Source organism: Hetaerina americana, unplaced genomic scaffold, assembly GCF_022747635.1.
Source record: "Hetaerina americana unplaced genomic scaffold, ioHetAmer1.1.p SCAF_3, whole genome shotgun sequence".
NCBI lineage: Eukaryota > Metazoa > Arthropoda > Insecta > Odonata > Calopterygidae > Hetaerina > Hetaerina americana.
Window position 1 is genome coordinate 6,417,139 of NW_027286874.1, and position 19,238 is coordinate 6,436,376.

At 39.8% G+C, this 19,238-nt stretch overlaps 1 protein-coding gene across 1 annotated transcript in view; it reads right to left on the reverse strand.

Annotated features, from left to right (window-relative positions):
- The window catches only part of Evi5 (ecotropic viral integration site 5), a 294,495-nt gene that overhangs the window by 192,437 nt on the left and 82,820 nt on the right, over window positions 1–19,238 (reverse strand). The window lies entirely within an intron of this gene.

Here is a 19,238-nt window from a genome sequence, read left to right on the forward strand (position 1 = left end):
GGTAACATTTACGGATAGTGTGTATGTGATCATAACCCATATACCCTTAGCGGGATCCCTTCAACCCTGTAAAGGTTCCCATCTTGGGTTGGGTGCGTGTGTGTGTGTCTGTAGTTAGTCGCTGGTTAGTTGGTAACATTCCCACAAACCCCCACAGAAGGGTATTTTGGTTGAAAGAGGTTGTGGTTGGCCACTGCCGTGGAATATCATCTCCCACAAACCATCGCAGCCAATTTTATTTTTCCCTTTGGACGAGTGGTGCTAATTTATTACGGCCATAGATTTTCTTTAAATGTCTGATAAAAGAATATACTGAATAAATTGAAAAGTTTTGCTTCACCTGAATGGTATAACAAAAATAGAACGCCAATAGTATCACGCTCAACATCATTTCAGTCCCATTAAACATTCGTAATTCTTAAATGATCAACATGAACATAATATCACTCAGAAGCACAAAACAGTCAGTTATCGAGAAACAGATGTCCAAGGAACAAAAAAAATAAACATTTCCACTAGACAGCAAAAATCACAAATATCCACGACAGTAAAAAAATGAACATGAAAAATGGAATTGGAACTGCTGAAATAATTGGTAAAATATTGGTGGAAAAAATAATTTGTGTGCCTTATCATTTTTAATAAAGTTTCTTACTTAAAATACTGATGTCGTCCATAAAAGTCCATCTTACACCTACTCTTTTTTGAAGGACTAATTACGTAAAATCCACCTTGTAAAGCCCATTCGTAAAAAGCCTTCGATTTAAAAACTTGTATTCAGAGATGCGTTGGCGAAAATTTCAGAATGCACACCCGGGATTATTAGGTATGTTGGCAGAACCAATGGATTCATGGCGGTCGTGCCTCTCTGAGAATCACTATCGCTGCTCCAGAAATGGAAGGAGACAGGTATTCTTTCGCGAAACAATTAATATGTGTATTCGCCATAGGATCACTAAATGGCAGGGAAATCCATTTGCATGCTCCATAGTTTCAAACCTCTATCCGGTACCAAGGAGGTATTTCGAATATCATAAACTGAGAAATCATTTATTCGATAAAAGATACCAAAAATATAAATGTATTTACATATATACATATACAAAAACAAATATAGACATACATACCTAAAAATGCATAGATATATTTACATGTTATTTATATATTTATAATGAGGATGAAATATATTATATGCACATATCTCAGACAACTCAGGTGCGAGTGGGGAGCGGAGAGTCCGGATGGGTAGTGTTAGGGAGAGGTGTAAGGCAGGGTTGTCTAATATTACCGGGGCTAATCAACGTATATGAGGAGGAAATGATTAAAGAGGCATGGGAAGAACTGGCGGTAGGAATGGAAGTCCGCGGGGAATATGTAAAATCAGTTACGTCTGTTGATGACCAAGCTCTAGTTTGTCAGTCAGCCAAGTGGTTGCAAGCACTGCTGAGTGAATTGGAAATTCAGTTCGACAGGTATGGGATGAGAATCATTATTAATAAAACAAAGGTTATGTGATTTTCTAGAAAGAAAAAGGCTATGATAAACATTAAAATAGGAGAAAATATTCGTCTAAACTTTGATATGGAGCGTAGTTATGTACGGCGCGGAAATATGGTCACTGAAGCGGATTGATAGAAGTAGATTGGAGGCTTTTGAAATGTGGGTGTGGAGAAGGTAAAAAGGATCGAAAGGAAAACAAACGAGAAAGTGCTAGGTATGGCGGGTGAGGTGAGGGGATTGTTATGAGAAATCATAAGGAGGCAGGAAAAATGGATGAAATACACCTTGATCGGCAGTGGGATGTTGAAGACTGTAATAGAGGGGAAAATGTTAGGCAATCGAGGAAAAGCAGGAATAGGATAGGGATGTTGGTCGGGATGAAGTACACAGAGATAAGGGGCACTTGTTGTAGAGTAGGACGTTGTATTGTGTTTTGTTAGGAGATATTTATTAGGTGGTTGTGTCTATCCAAAACCTACCTTAACTGATAGATTACCTAATCATATGTATACGTGTACATACCCATACGTGTATGTATATGTATATATATATATATATATATATATATATATATATATATATATATATATATATATATATAACGTTGCTCTAAATTCAGATTCATTTTGTTTTTCGACGCGGACAAAAAACTTGCTTCACTAAAAACGGTGTCCTCACTCAACGACAGCCCACAGGCGACTGAGGTTGGTGTTTGTCTGTTGCTAAGAGCCCCCTCCACCTTACCCTGCCAGGCAGACCCCCCTCCACCGCTCCGTTCGCGCCAGAGAAAATCAGTCCTACCACTTTTGGGTGCGACCCTGTATATAATTGGCCTGGCCCCTACCCTGATGTGTGAATTTCACACGCCGTCGAGCTTAGTACTGGGTGAACTCCACCATCACCTACCAAACCGATCTTCGGGTTGATTACTGTGTTTATGGTTTCTATATATAATAATGTATATAATATTATAAATATTATGTATATTTTCATCGATGTAAAATTCAAAAACGTGAGATCTATCCTGCATTTCATTAGATATGTCGAGGTACACGAGCGACTTACTTAGATGCATTGCCAACAGAAAAGTAGAGGTAGGACGAACCAGCTATCTATTTATCTGAGTGCATTACTATTACACAAGCGCCATATTAAAAGCTTAAACTACATTTCAAACAGAGCCGATATTTTGCAAAGGATTAGTACATCACCAAAACATTTTCCCTATTGGAAGGCATACATGCCTGTACATGATTTTCGTTCGTACGTAAACCTAATTTACGGCTAAGTTTAATGAATACATTAGTGTATATTTTCATCCATTTTTGGCTCTCAGCCTGGGACATTTATTGGGTCCTCTTCGCTTTTCCCAGAGCAATGTCATACGTTTTCAAGGCATTGTGCCCTACATTTTGCTAGGAGCGTCTGGTATCCCCTCAACCGAAATAATTAATTCGAGGCACCGACTGACTTCCGGTCTGACCCCTTGCGCACCATACACCAGTTCTCATGGTTAGCTTCCACTCCGCGGTGGCGTCATCGGGCACGATGAGCTCTTGTCGGCTTATGTGTACATATACAAACGCACACACATAAATATGTGTACACATACGATACATATATGTATATATGGATGTATATATGTATGTATAAATAAACAAATAATTTATTTACTTATTTAGCGTGATATACGGCGGAGGGTTAGAGAACCAGGAAGGGGCAATACATTCAATAAAAGGGTAGGAAGACGCATAAAACATTAGCAGTCGAAGTGAAACTAGAGCCTACAGGTCATTGTTCAGGTACACATGCTACCAAGTAATCATAGGCAGGAAGAAGAAGACATGGCACACGATCTGATAGAGGGTATAATATTGTACTATAAGGTTCTTGGATAAATACATTATTTTTATGATAATTACTATAAAAAGCGTATATTCCTGTAGGGAAACATTTAATCGGTATAGATGACTGGAACACGATGGTAGGAGAAAGAAGAGATGGCAAGAAAGTAGTGAACTACGGTTTAGGGAAGATGAATGACCGTGGTGAGAAAGCAATACTGTTCTGCAGGAGACGGGATTTCATAACGAAAATTTGGTTTAGACACCACTAAAGGCGTATTTACACATTGAAAATGCCAAGGGATTCAGAAAGATAAAATTTAGATGTGTTATGGTTAGGCATATATTTACAATCAGCGTGATTAATTAACACACTTTTGCGGGAGCTGAGGCGGATTCAGACCATAATTTGGTATAAATAAAGTGTTATACCCGATTCAATAGGATAAAACAGGGAAGAGGGTTTAGGAAATGAAATGTAGAAAAATAATCCAAGGCGACAAGAAAGGAATATCAACAGGCCGTTGAGAAACCATAAGTAAGGAAAGAGAGTTGGGTACTATAGAGTAAAATTGGGAACATATCAAAAAGGGAATATCGAAATCCGCACAGGAAACTATAGGAATGGTAAATATGAAAAGAAAATCATGGATTACAGAAGAGATGGTTAGAAAAATAGCCGAGAGAAAGAAATGGAAGAATGCAAACACAGATATAGGTAAAAGTGAGAATATAGAATTCAATAATAAACTTAGGAGACAAGCGTATAGGGCGAACGAAGCCTAGTGTAGGACACAGGGCTAGGCTATGGAAAGTTTGCAGAGAAAGGGTGGAAGTGGTGCGCTTTACAAGAAGATAAAATTACTGCTAAAAAGTAAGAAGGGAATACAATCCGTGCAAACATTCAAGTAAAAGACAGAAAAATTGTTGATTGAACCAGGGAAGATTCAAGTGAGATGGAAGGAATTCATAGAAGAACTGAATGGTAGAGACATTAAGCCAGCAAGCTTAGATGTAGAGATTATGACGTAGATGAGGATAGTTTAGGCCAAGGCTTACTCGATGGCGAGATAGAAAGGGTATTAAGGGAATTGAAATCTAATTCGGCCGTGGGGGTAACCACATTCCCGTGGAAGTACTGAAGGGTTTAGGAAAACGCGAGAGGAAGAATTTGTATGGACTGATTCGAACCATTTATGAGGGAGGAATTTGGCCGGAAGAATTCGTCAGATCAGTTTTAGTTCCAATTCCAAAAAAGGTCAATGCTAATTCACTACTGAACAATAAGTTGGATTCTGCACACAGCTAAATGGTTATCAGGATCATCAACAAGAGGATGGAGAGCAGGGGAAATAATTACTCATGGGGTTAAACAATTTGGGTTCAGGAAGGGGAGAAGCACACATGATGCAATAGCAGTAATGATGTCACGAATAAAGAGATACATAGAATATCGTACAATGAGAATGTTTTGCCTGTTTCTTAGACTTTGAAAGTCCGTTTGATAGAGTGAACTGGGTGAAATAAATGAATGAATTGCAGAAAATAGGAGTAGACTGGAGACTTATCCGCAATCTGTATATATCTCAGACTTCTCAGGTGCGAGTGACGGATGTAGAGTCGGGATGAGCAGTGTTAAGAAGAGGATTCAGAAATTGACCATTATCACCTGTGCTTCTCAACGTAAATGTTAAGAAAATGGTAAAAGAAACTTTGGAAAAACTTGAAGTAGGAATGCAAGTCGGTGAGGAAATCATATCAGATATGTTCGCGGATGATCAAGCTTTCAACGACGACAGTAATGTATAGCAATAGTAGCATGAACACAAAAAACACAGAATATAACACACGAGAGTGTCCTTTTGTGTGATATATTATACGCATATTATTCACTATTGCATTGGCCACGTGTAATTTTGATGAGATAAATACTATTTTCACTTCATTTTTGCTTACATTAATAAAACTCATCTACATCTACATCTACATAATACCCCGCAAGCCGCCGCAAGGGCGTGTGGCGGGGGGTGTTAGGTCACCAACCGTAAAAACGAAAAATACCACATGCAAAAAACAACACGGAAAATTACACCCCAGCAGCGCACACACTCATGCAAAACTCCCTCCATCCAATACTCATGCAAACACATACACCGCAAAACAACAAAAAACTGCACCCCAGGATACAGCACGAAAGCCATCCTAAAACACGCAAGCCAGGACACAACAAGCAAGAATGTGAAACATCACTACCACATGAAAATGCACCACAAAACACTCAACCCCCCAAAGAGACAGTAAAAGGAAGGGAATTCGACCCAACGTTGCAGGTAGCAGGAATTTCCCCCCGCCGGGAGGGAAGAGGGACTGAAAGGGAAACTTAAAAACAGATGAACAGAACACGAATGATATCATGCGGAAAGAATGGGTTATTATAACAAAACACATAAGGTTAGTGGAGGAGCATGCATTTAAGTAGAACTAATTATTTTTTAGACACTGAGGGTGGCAAGTGGAATTTTTACTATCTATAATCCTACAGTTGCTATCCCGTATTGTCCGTGGGAAGAAGGAGTCCTTGAGTCGGCTAGTCCTGGCATCTATTTCCCGAATTTTATATGCATGATCCAAGCGACCAATGTATGTAGGAGTACGAATAATCTGCGAGACCTCGGTGCTGAAACATGCGGATCTGAATTTATTTAATAATTTCAGTCTTGCATTGAATCGTCTCTCTTCTAATGATTCCCACCCCAAATCCATGAGCATTTCGGTAACGCTTTGCGTTTTATCGTAGGAATTTTTTTACAAAACGGGCTGCCCGGCGTTGAACCTTCTCAATTTCCCGAATGAGACCTTTTTCACTCGGGTCCCACACGCTGCATGCGTATTCTAAATGAGGCCTTACAAGAGCGTGGTAACAACGTTCCTTGACCTTTGAGTCACTTTTGCCGACAATGCGTCTAATGAATCCCAATTTTTTATTTGCTTGACCGCAGACTTTACGTATGTGAGTCCCCCAAGTTAAGTCTTTAGTGAATGTGACACCTAGGTATTTTACCGTATCAACTACTGCTAGGTCACCTCCAGCTAATTTGTAAGCAAATCCCGTTGATCTTTTAAAGAAATTTACCACTGAACATTTATTATAATTTAGAGTCAATCCCCAGTTAGAACACCATTTAGTAATGCAATCTAAATCCTGCGCTAGAATAAAACGATCCTCATCCCCAGATATCTCCCGATAGATCACCGTGTCATCCGCAAACATCCTAATGTTACTTTTCACTTCGCGGTTCAAATCGTTAACAAAAATCAAGAAAAGTAACGGCCCGATCACACTTCCCTGAGGTACCCCCGACGTGACTCGAACGCTGTCGGAACTAGCGCCATCAAGGACTACCCTCTGTTCCCGCTCTGAAAGAAAATCTTTAACCCAACTTATAGCGCCCTTGTTTATACCCGCGACCTTTAATTTATGAATGAGTTTACCATGTGGGACCTTATCAAATGCCTTTTGAAAATCTAAGAAGATGGCATCCACTTGCCTACCTCTCTCACCAGATACAAGTAAATCATGTGTAAATAATCCTAATTGGGTTTCGCAGGAGCGGGTTTTCCTGAATCCGTGTTGATTGTCACTTAAAAAGTTAATGTTGTCAAGGTGTCTCATTATTGAACTGACAATTATGTGCTCTAATATTTTACAACAGATAGAAGTGAGAGATATAGGTCTGTAATTACTGGGATCCTCCCTGTCACCACTTTTAAAAATAGGCGTTATTTGCGCGGTTTTCCAAATCTTAGGTACTTTGCACTCTGTGAGGGATTTGTTAAATATAAATTCAAGGTACGGGGCAATGTTTGGAGCTAAATGTTTTATCACCCTAGCTGGTATATTTTCGGGACCCGGGGATTTGTTGGGTTTAATCTCATTAAGTAATTTTAGAATTCCTTGTTGGTCCACTGTTATTTTTTCCATGGGTGGAGTATGTATTGTTTCTAAACTAATAAAAAACTAATTTATTACTTCTAATAGGTAGAATACGCATAGTGTTTTCCATATTACCTTTTAACGACATTAGATGCATTTTGTAACATATTTTATTAAATATGATCAAATTGATAGCATTTATTGTATATTGTATTTCCGTAGCAAAGAAAATTCTGTTATTGGAAAGAGAGCAATATCAATTAATAGTCATCAATGGGAAAAAACATTTCATTAATATATGTTCAAAAATAATCCCGACACATTTACGTTGTTCCGTATTTTACCGATAAAAATGAATATCGATTCTAATAAACAACATATCGCTTCAACTTTCAAAGGAGAAAATCATCAACAATTGAGGAATGTATTCAAGTCGACGAACCATTTTCCCAATCACGAAGAGAAATTCATAACTATTGAAATTTTAAACACATATTTCTTCCAAGAAACCACGGGAGATACCGCGGCGGCGACTTTTAACGGAGTCATCCGATATGAGCATCACAATGCAACCTCTTACACTCTTTTGGGGCCTAAAATCCACCAAAATTTCGGCGTGCACGGTAAGTGGACGCCTAGGTAGCTTAACAGGCTAAATCCGAATATTGAGGGATCCGGGTTCAAACCCTGGTCAAGGCGAACGATTTTTACACTCTGAAACTGTTTCATATATTTATTAGTAACATGGGAAAGTGATGCGTACACAACCGACATTAGTACACACTACTGTTAATTTTTATTTTAAAAATCTGCCGCGCTCATTCACCTTTCTAAAAATGTTTTCTTTACCGAAGATAGCAACATGATACATAAGAGGCAATTATAATCATACTTTTTTCAAAGCAAAAATTAACAGAAATTAAAACATATTAAAAATTTCAATCGATACATTCATTCTGAAATAATTTGGTGAAATTTTCATAACATATATCGGGGATTATTCCACCTGAGAGCGGAAACCCCTCAATGACGCGCCTGAGACAAATTTTACGGCAAACAGTTAGTCAAAGCAATCAAAGAAGGGCCCGCGTTGAGTTGGTCAGCCAACTTTTCCTCAAGGGTCAAAAATACACCACCGAGAGATTATTTCCTCGAGAAGATATTTTGGTCATCGTCTCTGCCAGAAATAGGCTACATACCAACATAGACTAGGATGTAGACTGCTGAGGTATGAAGAATTAATACATGTTTAAACTGAAAACATTCCCCTCTCTGTAGAACGTTCTAATCATGACACCTACTTAAATTGGTGTTCAAAAGTCTGAACAACGGCTGACTCCAGGATTAGTGTTTAACAGACCACACACGTTCAGTCCCCAGAACACGCCCGTTACGGCTAAAGTAAAACAGGAGAAGGATCATTTTTTAAATAAGTATAAAATGGCTATTTTGGTACGCTAACTTTGAGTGGAAACTATAAACAACCAAAGATTTTAAAACAGTTATATTCACCAACTAAGCTTCTTCTTTTCAACACTCAAATTAACGGAAAACATAAAAAATATATATGCTGAAAAAAATATCGACTGACAGTATAGCGTAGAAAATGTTGCCAACTGCGTCATACTTTATATACGAGTACGTCACATCCAATGGCTCCTCGACAACGCATCTCTAAATGAAGGCCACACACAAAATCAAAGGCCGCAATTTATAAAATTATTGATGAGTGAGGATTATAGAAATGGATCTCACGAAATCAGCCATAAATGCGATTAAAATAAAAACCATCTCATATCGGTAAAATAAGAAAGGTGGGTGGGGGGAGGGGAGTGGCCGGAAATTAACATCAAACATCTCAAAGTCAATACTGGGGATATATTGCTTAAGAACATACATGTTATCGACAGAAAGTATTGAAAAACAAACCTCTGGCTCATTGAACGACAAAATTTTCCACGAAAATGATTCTGCCAAGGGCAATGATACAACGAGACTATGATTCAATACAGAAATTATACTTATTTTTTTAATCCTCGATGAAAGAAACTTTTGAAAAGATATGCCATTCGCGGATATTCGCTCGCTTACACAACGCACAGGTGGAGAACACGGCAATCACACAATGACTTTAAAGAAGGATCAGTGCGCGTATCCACCCATGCCAGCCGACACGAAGCAAAACTCATCTCTCGGGAGATATTACAACTTGACAAGGCCCGCCAACATTGCGGGTTTCACCCGCCTTAACTCCCGAGGTTCGGACTTGAATGCGTTCTAGTATATCTGAACGAAAAAAATTAACACTTTTGATTACCTAAACATGATTTACAAATCAAAATTATTTCTGAATAACTAAATTGCAATAAGGTTATACACTCGTACCGATGAAATTTATGAATATTTGAAATACTGCTGTAAGATAGTTTATCAATGTTAAATTATATCACCACTATGGCGTGTTGTGAAACTTTACACGCCGTTTCCAAGAAAGTTTCAAGTGTTTGGGAGGAAACCAATTCTCGTTACCTTCTTAAAAATATCCATTGGAAAATGATATCTAACTCAGTGGTATTTGAAAATTAGTCCAGGTGTGTTTTCCCTCGTTTAATTATTAAAAAAATGCTACCACGGTTCTATAGAAGCGGATAGTCGATACCAATTCCTTAAAATACCTGAATGCCAACATTTTCGCTGGCGGCATGCATCGTTGGACTGATTCTTCAAATTCCATACAGCCTCGAAACATTGTTCCGATATTGCAGAGCAATAAATCGATTATTTATTTTGATTGAATATTACGTATATTTCAACTTCGTTGACGGAGATAAAAACTATAAAAATATGATAGAACTCCTCATGATATTCCAACTCTCCGAAAATTAATAAAAGCAATCCTGAAAGGGTATTTCCGCAACAACCGAAGTTCATAGTTGATTGAATTATTAAATTCAACACGGCTATGAAAGCTCGTTTTGCTTTCGCATAGCAACACGCTGTTCGCTTGTTTTCAATGAATATTAATGCGTGAATTTTAACTTGATTGGTGGTGGTTAAAAAAATAAAAATATAGTTCAAACCCTAGACCTTTTGAATTTCAAAAAACTGGAATTCTGTAATCCCGTGGCATTTTACTGGGTGAATATTTGTTTACCAACTACAAAAGTCAACGTCAGTCCGTCTGCTGTATGGTGAAGATTGCACTGTTCAAATTGAATCTTCAAATTTCAGAAGGTTTAGGAAGTTTATTTTGCTATTGCATAGCAACACGATGCTTGCTTGTTTTGAATATTAATATTTCAATCTCAATGGCAGCGGAAATAAACGAAAAAAAGCTCTTACACAGCTCCAGTAAATTATTATTTCCAGGAATTTGAAATCAGAAGTCCGGAAACGCCCATGAAAATGTAATCGTGGATATTTAGGGGGTTTTTCGGTTCTTGGAAGTTGTTAAACACCTTCCGAGTTTCGAAATTATTTGTAAACGGGGTTCATCAAATCATTCCTACGGCTTAGCCCAAGGCATACTCCCGAGTGACAGAAATGCAAATGTTGACCCCGCGACTTCCAGAGGTGGTCAGCGGAACTTGGGTCGTCGCGCTAGCCTACCAAACGGGTCGCCCGCCTGCACTTAATTAAACCGCGCTTAGAAAAGATGATCAGGAAAGCGAAATTCCGGCGCCACTGGACCCATCAATCGTATTGGGTGGTTATAAAGACTAGCCAACGCACTCCGACTGACGGAAGGAGGAAACACATGAGGAAAATTCGTTTGAAGTGGCCAGCGACGTTAACGCCGAGGATGAAGTCAGGGAAGGAGATAAAAATACGCCGTCGGTATACGTAAGACGCGTCGACGTGACTCGATTATTGAAATAGACCGGTGGAAAGAAGAACTCTCTGGGGGCGAATTCGTCCAAGTCGACAAACTTCTCGGACTGAGAGGGTAAGACGCTATTAAGACACCGACCGCGCCATGGACGCCTCATAAAGAGAAGAAGAAGGAGTTGGACCCACGTGTCGAGAAGACGTTTGGGAAGAGATATAAAAGAAGAAGATGGGGAGACTGAGAGAGAGGGAGAGCATCTCTTAGGTTTTCGTTTTCTCATTCCGTGAGTGGATGACCTATTTGTGACTGGCTTCTTTCTTTTATTCATTTTGTCTTCGCTTCTCAACTTTTTTTTCAGTCATTTCCTTTCCTCGATCCGGTCCGCTAAACTCGCGTGTTCGCAACGCGTCCATCATGCGGTAGTCGATCTTCACCTTCAAACAAGGTCGGATTTTTTTTATTCTTCCCTTCTTTCTTCCGCCATTTGGGGATCATAGTATATAATCCACGCAGAGACTGGTTTATTGTATTCTGATCATCGTCATTCCGCGCTACGTTCCTTATTTAAAGACTACCGCTCGTATAACGGTAACAAGGAAGAAAGAAGACGTTCCAAGAATGTAATGTCATGTTGGAAACACGAAACAAGTACCCAAGATACAGTTTCTCAACCCAAAAAAAAGTTGGATGTTTTCAAAGTGGAATGCAAGCCCATAGTGGACAGAGGGAGTTGGGCTACAGACCGCAGGGTCAGGGTTGGATTCCCGGGGAAATTAGGAAATCCCACCCACACAGTGATCACCCACGCTACGTAAAACTTCCCGGCTACCTGATCTACAGGGGAAGTTAGCACACAAAAAGGAGCTGGCCCCCATTATTTCTATTACGAAAAGAGTTTTCATTGGACGGGTAGCAGGCAAATATGATGAAAAAGTAAGGTAGAGGTGCTACTCAGATTTATTTAGGCAACATTTAGGATACCCAGAGAGTAGTTGGGATCCATATGGGAGATAACGTTAATAAAAGAATTGAACAAGGTTAAGATAAATAGCGCCAGATTTGCTAAAATTGCTTCGAGAGAAGGAGGAGCAAAGCGTGACGGGTATTTATGCTGGAGACATTAGATTGAGAGCCCCTTGATTCGCTTAAGAGAGCATGCAAAAGACCACAAAAACTCAACTGCCTCATGAAAGTTTTGAATATTCTTACTAAAACATATACGTACAATACTACAGGTACTTGATGACGCCACAGCGCAGTGAATTGTGTCGCACCAATACAAATCTGTGGAAAAGTCCTATTACCTCTCCGTTTAAAATACTAAGAATAATACTCAAGATATTTAGTGGTCAATTGACCTTCCTTGCGACATCCGAGAGAATATTAATGGCGCCAAAATACATTCATAAGTTCGACCACAGACATAAAATTAGAGATAGATAGGCACAGTTTTATACAGATTCAAGTACTCATTCTTTTTCTCGTACGATATTGAATCATAAAAAAACCCGAACCTAAGTACCCAAGTATTATTTTAAGCATTTAAGTATTTAGTCAATTATTACATTTTATATTTTGGCAATGGTCATGTGCATGTACAAAAGCAATCGTGTTTGCGTGTGTGTATATATATATATATATATATATATATATATATATATATATATATATATATATATTTATTTATTTATTATTATTAGGTAATCTACCGGTTAAGGTAGGTTTATGGATGGCCACAGCTACTAAATAAATATTATGTGACTCCTAACAAAACACAAAATCCAGCATCCTACTCTGCATCAGACCCCTCTTCATATCTGAGTACTTCCTTCCTCCCTTCATCCCGTCCAACATCCCTATCCTGTTCCTTCCCTTTCCTCTTTTCCCTAACATTCTCCCCTCTATTACAGTCTTCAACATCCCACTGCCGGTCAATACCTCCTTCATCCACTTTTCCTGCCTCCTTATGATTTCTCATAACAATCCCCTCATCTCGCCCACCAGCCCTAGCACTTCCTCGTTTTTCCCAATTCACTCTATCAAACGCTATTTCGAAATCTACGAAACAGGCAAATTCCTCCTGGTTGTGTTCTATATTCCTCTCGATTAATAAGCTCATTACTGTAATGGCATCACGAGTACCTCTCCACTTCCTAAACCCAAACTGATCATCCCCTAAGTAATCATTTGCCCTACTCTCTATCCTTTTGTTGATGATCCTGAGAACAACTTTTGCTGCGTGGGATATCAAACTTATTGTCCTGTAGTCATCACATGACGTAGCCTTGACCTTTTTCGGAATAGCAACTAACACTGATCTCACAAAGTCTTCCGGCCAGATTCCTTCCTCATAAATACTACGCATCAGCTCATATAGACTCTTCCTCCCACATTTTCCTAAGCATTTAAAAGTTCCGCAGGAATGTTATCCACCCCCACGGCCTTATTTAGTTTCATCTCCCGTAGTGCCCTTCCTATCTCATCGTTGAGCATGCCTGGACCTAAGCTATCTTCCTCTACGTCTTGTTCCTTTTCATTTGTCTAACTTTATTGGTCTAAGTTCTTTACTATACAGTTCTTCTATATACTCCTTCCATCTCTCTTGGATCTTTCCTGCGTCAACTATTACCTTACCCGCCTTATCTCTACGTGTTACCATCGATCCATCTTACTTCCTGATAAAGATTTAACTTTACTGCACAGCGCACCAATTCCACCCTTCCTCTGCAGACTTTCTATATCTCATATATATATATATATATATATATATATATATATATATATATATATATATATATATATATATATATATATATATTTATTTATATATATATATACACATACATATACATGCACATAGACATGGATGAGGAAGTACTAGGTATGGTGTGCAAGGAGAGGGGTTTGTGGAGAGAAATCCTAAGGAGGCAGGAAAAATGGATGAAGGGCGCATTTATCAGCAGTGGGACACTGAAAACCGTAATAGAGGGGAGAATTTTAGCCAAACGAGGAAAGGTCAGGAACAGGATCGGGATGTTGGACGGGATGAAGCGAGGAAGAGGGTACACAGAGGTTAAGAAGGACTTGATGTAGAGTAGGTTGCTGGATTGTGTTTTGTTAGGAGTCACAAAATATTTATTTGGCAATTGTGTCTAACCAAAACCTACCTTATTATAACATAAATGTATATATGATGAAACTAAATAAGGCCGTGGGGGTGGATAATAGCTTAGATTGGTACTCTAACATCCCCCGCCACACTCCCTTGCAGATGCTTGAGGGATTTGAAAAAATGAGGCTTCATTTGTATGTAAAAATGGTGGGATTCATCCGTAGTTTACGCTTCGGCAAATATAGTTTATCCTGCAAAAAGCTAGTTCAATCTACTCTGCAGAAGTAGATTACTCGGATCTGTGACATTCACATGCGCCGCATATAAAGTCTATTACGAAGCTCTATCTTCGACAACCTAACCAATGTTCCAGTAGTTACTGTAGAATGAAAGTACGTGTCGCCATTTTAAAAAGAAAACATTTCCCTAGAAAATTTAAAAAATAGGAGGCGGTACCCCGCACTCACTTCCTTTCATCTTTTTCTCTCTTGCCACTGGTGCATATCACAGCAACCGGGCAGTAGTTTTTTGGTTTAAAGGCAGGGACTACAAACGATTGTAAAAGCTGGTATCCATTTCCAAAGGCTCTCATAAGAACAATGAAAAGAAATTCATTCCAAACGTGAAATCCCGAATCATATGGTATTTTCCCGACTTTTGTTATTAAATATAACTTCTCCTCGATTTTATCCCGAATTTTGTAAAAATAATGGTTAATTCCCGATTATATTGACAGAATGGCTGTCCCCCAGATTAAAAAACAGCATGATTGACATCATGCATAGTCCTTTTTAGCACGGTTTCTCAGTTCCTGGATACAATGGTAAAGGTTCGGTCTGAAGCGATATAATCGACCACACCAGGACAGAGCTGCTGTACGTGAAATATGCTCACGCTGAGCAATGTTCACTTGTCGACAACCGGCTGCTCTAATCTCCACTTGCAAGCATTAATAGTTGATGGAGGTCAACTTCTGAATTCTAAATCGATTCGAAGCGACAAGAAGCCGCTTCCTCGGCTTGAAAAGTAAGTAATTTTAACTTTTCGACAGAGTAGTATGACCTTAATCCGGATTCAGTTTACTACCAAGGTGCAAGTTCAGCCACCGAGCGAATGTTTCAAGGTGGGTTGCGATCGTATCAGGTTTCGCCCTTGGCTTTAACCCTCCAAGCTGCTCGAGTTCCCTCAACATTGCTGACCCGATTCGCGAATAAAAAATATTACCATATTGAGAAAAAGGTTTTCTACGACACATTGAAAGTATGCTAAGCACCTGACTACCTTATTTGAAATTGGTCACATCTTTGACCTGAAATTGAACGAAACTGCTTTAAAAATATCGATCGTATACGAGAGGGCGTGATACTAATGAAGGTCAACGTTTGTTCATATATAATATATATGAACAGAATATGTATATATATGAAGACGGAGCTGAATTCCGTCGAAATGATCAAGAAATAACGTGTGATTGATCTTATTATGCGTTCTTATATTGTTTGTCGCTCAGAAACTTAAACTTATGATCGTGGTAATAATTTATTCCATGGTTGAAAACTACAAAAGTGACAGTGCATTCGAGCAAACGCTTGTTTCGTGAAGGGGTTGCCAGGATTTGCGTGAATGGTTGAAAGATGACTCTCGTTCCAAATTATACACTCACTTCATCTCCATTTACAATATGCAAGAGAAATATCCAAGTTTCGTATGTACAACTAAACTTATGATTAACGGTGCTAATTGAATCACGACAAACCAGAATATATGGTCGTGATGTAAACGAATATATATATGTATCCCTCCTCGGACTACAACCTTGATGTGGTGGAAGGGCTTGTGCGTTCCGATGACCCCTAGAGCTGTGCTGGCGGGAGTAATAATTATTGCTCCTGGTAAGGTCACCCATGCCGGATAGGTCGAAGGTTAGGAGCCAGACGAAAGGTAGTCCACGTAGCGTCTGTTCCTCAGTGAGGCAGCTGCAATGGCGCCTGACCCCAGTGGGGCGACCAGTAAGTGGTGGTGTCACGTTAAAAACACTATCGAGGAAGGCAACGGGAAACCACCTCAATTATCATTACCAAGATTAACATGATGCACTACACAGAGATTTTGAGTCCTGGCAACTACGGCGCTCGGCCCAATCGGCCGTGTGTCGTGCCCGGCAGCGGGGGAGTCAAGGCTTCCGCGGTCGTCATCCCACGAAACCCTTGCAAGGGAAAAACAGCAGCAGCAGGACAGAAGAAGAGAGAAAGAAGAGATGCAGGAGAAGAAGACCAAATTAGTTAGAATAGGAACGTGGAATGTTAGGACAATGCTGAGGACAGGGAAATTGGAGAATGTTAAGCGAGGGATGGAAAGGGGGAATATCGATATTTTAGGTCTATGCGAGGTGAGATGGAAAGATAACGGGGATTACTGGAGTGATAATTATAGAATAATATACAGCGGCGTGGACGAGAGCCAACGAGGGGTTGCCATAGTATTAAATGAAGAGGTAGGTAGAAGCGTAGTCGACATTGAGCAGGTAACGGATAGAATATTACCAGTAGAGATAAAAGCAGAACCGACGAACTTGGTTATTATTCAGGTATACATGCCACCGAGCAACCATAAGGAAGAAGAGGTCGATAGGATATACGATCGGTTAGAGGACATAATCGCGTGTGTTCCTGCAGGGAAACATTTGATAGTGATGGGGGATTGGAATGCGACGGTAGGCGAAGGAAGAGATGGTGACGAGGTCGGGGACTACGGTTTAGGCACGAAGAATGACCGCGGGGAGAAAGCAGTTGAGTTCTGCAGGAGACGGGGCTTAGTCATCACCAACACTTGGTTTAGACACCACAAAAGACGCAGGTATACATGGAAAATAACTGGTGACTCAGAAAGGTATCAGCTAGATTATATCCTGGTTAGACACAGGTTAAGGAACAGTGTGATAAATTCGCACAGCTTCCCGGGAGCGGATGAGGACTCTGACCACAATTTAGTTGTTATGAAATGTAGCGTCCGTTTTAAAAGGATAAGGCAGGGGCGGCGAGTCCGAAAATGGAATGTAGAAGCATTAAATGGTTTGAAAAGGAAGGAATACAAACAGGTGGTAGAGGAAATCATGAAGGATGGTAAAGAGCTAAGTACTATCGAAGAAAAATGGGACAGTATTAAGAAAGGGTTGTCTAAAGCCGCAAAAGACACTATTGGAACCGTTAACGCTAAAAGGACTAGGAAACCATGGATCACGGATGAGATGATTACAAAGATGGATGAGCGGAGAAATTGGAAGAATGTAAATACAGAATTAGGCAAAATGAAGTACAAAGAATTAAACAATAAATTGAGGCGAACAACAAATAAAGAAAAGAAGCATGGTGGAAGACGCAGTGCGAGGATATGGAAAGTCTGCAGAGGAAGGGTGAAATCGGTGCGTTGTACAGTAAAGTTAAATCTTTATCGGGAAGTAAGAAAGGAAGAGCTATGCTAACAATTAGAGATAAGGCGGGTACGGTAATAGTTGACGCAGGGAAGATCCAAGAGAGATGGAAGGAGTATATAGAAGAACTGTATAGTAAAGAGCTTGGACCCACAAAGTTAGACATAGAAAAGGAACATGACGTAGAGGATGATAGCTTAGGTCCAGACATACTAGACAATGAGATAGAAAGGGCATTAAGGGAGATGAAACTAAATAAGGCCGTGGGGATAGATAACATTCCCGTGGAACTTTTGAAATGCTTGGGAAAATATGGGAGGAAGAGGCTATATGGGCTGATCCGTAGTATCTATGAGGAAGGAATCTGGCCGGAAGACTTTGTGAAGTCAGTTTTAGTTCCTATTCCGAAAAAGGTAAAGGCTACGTCATGTGAGGACTACAGGACGATAAGTTGGATATCCCACGCAGCTAAGGTTGTTCTCAGGATCATAAACAAAATGATAGAGAGTAGGGCAAATGATTACTTAGGGGATGATCAGTTTGGGTTTAGGAAGGGGAGAGGTACGCGTGATGCCATTGCAGTAATGAGATTATTAATCGAGAGGAATATAGAACACAACCAGAAGGTATTTGCCTGTTTCGTAGATTTCTAAAAAGCGTTTGATAGCGTGAATTGGGAAAAACTAATGAGTATATTGCAGAAAATAGGAATAGATTGGAGGGAAAGGAGGCTAATCCGCAACCTGTACATGTCTCAGACTGCTCAGGTACGAGCTCAACGAGGAGTCAGGTTGGGCAGTGTTGGGAAGAGGTGTAAGGCAGGTTTGCCCATTATCACCGTTACTGTTCAACCTGTATGCAGAGGAAATGATCAAAGAGGCATGGGAAGAACTGGAGGTAGGATTGAAGGTGGGTGGAAAATTCGTAAAATCAGTTAGGTTTGCTGATGACCAAGCTTTAGTTTGTCAGTCAGCCAAGGGGCTGCAAGCACTGCTGAGTGAATTGGAATTTCAGTGCGACAGGTATGGGATGAGAATCAATATTAATAAAGCAAAGGTTATGCGATTTTCTAGAAAGAAAAAGGCTAAGCTTAACATTAAAATAGGAGGGCAAAAACTAGAGCCGGTAGAACAGTTTACGTATCTCGGTAGTGTTTTGGACCAACACGGTCAAAGTAGTAGGGACGTAAGGAGAAGAATTGCGCTAGGCAAAGAGGCTTTCACAAGGAGGGAGTTGATGACGGGGACGTTGAGTAAGGATGTTAAGAAAAGACTCGTAAAAACTTTGATATGGAGCGTAGCTATGTACGGCGCGGAAACGTGGTCATTGAAGCAGGAGGATAGACGTAGATTGGAGGCTTTTGAAGGGAAGAAACAGGATAGGGATGTTGGACGGGATGAATGGAGGAAGAAAGTACTCAGAGATGAAGAGGGAACTGATATAGAGTAGGACACTGGATTTTTTTGTTTTGTTAGGAGTCACAAAATATGTATTTAGTAGCTGTGTCCATGCATAAACCTACCTTAACCGGTAGATTACCTAATAATAATTACTTCTACTGTTGGAAGATAAGAAATCTATAAAATATC